This window comes from Terrapene carolina, unplaced genomic scaffold (genome assembly GCF_002925995.2).
Source record: "Terrapene carolina triunguis isolate 2854851 unplaced genomic scaffold, T_m_triunguis-2.0 Scaffold96, whole genome shotgun sequence".
Taxonomy (NCBI): Eukaryota; Metazoa; Chordata; order Testudines; family Emydidae; genus Terrapene; species Terrapene triunguis.
In genome coordinates, this window is record NW_020664447.1 from 59,208,425 (window position 1) to 59,210,824 (window position 2,400).

General features: G+C 59.7%; 1 protein-coding gene across 1 annotated transcript in view; it reads right to left on the reverse strand.

Annotated features, from left to right (window-relative positions):
* SEC23A (Sec23 homolog A, coat complex II component) overlaps positions 1-548 on the reverse strand; it is a 45,020-nt gene extending 44,472 nt beyond the window's left edge. Inside the window, exon 1 of the mRNA XM_024195972.3 lies at positions 422-548. The gene's annotated coding sequence lies outside the window, so the exon portion shown is untranslated. The remainder of the gene's footprint in view (positions 1-421) is intronic.
* Between the last annotated feature and the right edge of the window lie 1,852 nt (positions 549-2,400).

The window sequence follows — 2,400 nt, forward strand, 5'->3', positions numbered from 1 at the left end:
CACCCTCCAACCCACAGACAACTGGGGTGGGGGCACCCTGCATCCACTCACACACACATCCTCCAACTCACAGATAACTGGGGTGGGTGCTCCCTGCACCACCACCACCCCACACGCACTCCCGAACCCACAGACAACTGGGGTGGGGGACGCACAGACAACTGGGATTGGGGTTTCCCTGCACCACACACAAGCCGCGAGCACCGGGGGTCTCCCTGAAGACACACACCCGCATCCACAGACAGCTGGGGAGGGCTCCCTGCAACACACACAGTCCGAGAGCAGGGGCGCTGAGGGATTCTAGCGCCCTGCACCCCCAAACCGCGGTCCCGGGGTGCTGGGCTCCCGCGCCCCCTTGCTGCCCAGCTCCCCCCCTCCGCGCAGAGTTGTTATTCAGCTGCCCGGCCTCAGCCCCACTCACCCGCCGGAGTCCCAGCCCCAGCCGCCGCCTGACTCACTCACTCAACCCAGCAACCCCGCGCTGCCGACGCGACAACATGGCTGATGGGAGAGTCCGTGCCACGTCAAGGGGCAGAGAGCGCGGCGCGGCCGGGGGCCGGGGCTGCGCCCGCCCCGCCGTGGGGTCTCCGCGGGGAGGAGAGCCGGCACCCCCGCCCATGGCTCCCCCTGCCGATCCGCCCCCGCGCTGCAGGCAGAGCGTTCCGGGGCAGCTCGGGCAGAATTGACTCCCGTGTTGTGCGAGTGTGTCTGGCTGAACCTGCCGCTGGTGCTGTCGCCTAGCACAGGGCTTCTGACATCCTTCTGCTCCGGGTTTTGCCACAACCGGCCATGAGGGACTCCCTGCATCCACACCCCAACCCACAGACTACTGGGGTGTGGAACTCCCTGCACCCACCCCTAACCCCCAGACAACTGTGCATGGGGGACTCCCCACACCCACACCTCACAGACAACTAGGGTGCAGGGACTCCCTGCCATCCTTCTGCTATAAACAAAGGTTATCTAGTGTTTCTCCCACGTACATGGCATCTGCCATCCTTCAGCTACACACCAGGGTTCTGATAAAAGAAGGAGGAGTACTTATGGCACCTTAGGGTATGTCTACACTACGAGGGTAATTCGATTTTACTTAAATCGAATATGTGGAATCGATATTGCAAAGTCGAACGTGTGTGTCCACACTAAGGACACACTAAGGACAGTAATTCGACTTTGTGAGTCCACACTAACGGGGCGAGCGTCGATATTGGAAGCGGTGCACTGTGGGCAGCTATCCCACAGTTCCCGCAGTCCCCGCTGCCCATCGGAATTCTGGGTCGAGCCGCCAATGCCTTCTGGGTAAAAAAAATTTGTCGTCATCCGTCCGTCACTAACGCCCTCCCTCCCTCCATGAAAGCGCCGGCGGGAAATCAGTTCGCGCACTTTTCTGGTCAGTGACAGCGCGGACGCCACAGCACTGCGATCATGGATCACGCTGCGACCATCGCTGCACTTGTGGCCGTTCTCAACACCTCGCAGCTTATCATACACCTTTCCCTGAGGCAGATGCAGAGAAATCGGGCGAGGAGGCTACGGCACCGCCGTGAGAGCCTGAAGTCGGAGAGTGGCACAGAGCTGTCAGAAACCACGAGCCCCAGCGCCCAGGACATCACGGTGGCAATGGGGCATGTGGATTTTGTTGAACGGCGATTCTGGGCCCGGGAAACAAGCACGGACTGGTGGGACCGCATAGTGCTGCAGGTCTGGGATGAATCCCAGTGGCTGCGAAACTTTCGCATGCGGAAGGGGACTTTCCTCGAACTTTGTGAGTTGCTGTCCCCTGCCCTGAAGCGCAAGGACACCCGCATGCGAGCAGCCCTCACTGTCCAGAAGCGAGTGGCCATAGCCCTCTGGAAGCTTGCAACGCCGGACAGCTACCGGTCAGTCGCGAACCACTTTGGTGTGGGCAAATCTACCGTGGGGGTTGTTGTCATGCAAGTAGCCAAGGCAATCGTCAAGGTACTGCTCCCAAAGGTAGTGACCCTGGGAAACGCGCAGGTCATCATAGATGGCTTTGCCGCGATGGGATTCCCAAACTGCGGTGGGGCTATCGATGGGACTCACATCCCTATCCTGGGACCGGACCACCAGGCCAGCCAGTACATCAATAGAAAGGGCTACTTTTCAATGGTGCTGCAAGCACTGGTGGACCATCGGGGACGGTTTACAAACATCTACGTCGGATGGCCGGGCAAGGTTCATGACGCTCGCGTGTTCAGGAACTCTGGTCTGTTTAGACGGCTGCAGGAAGGTATTTACTTCCCAGACCACAAAATAACTCTTGGGGATGTGGAGATGCCTACAGTCATCCTCGGGGACCCAGCCTACCCGCTAATGCCCTGGCTCATGAAGCCCTATACTGGCGCCCTGGACACAGAAAAAGAACTGTTCAACTACCGT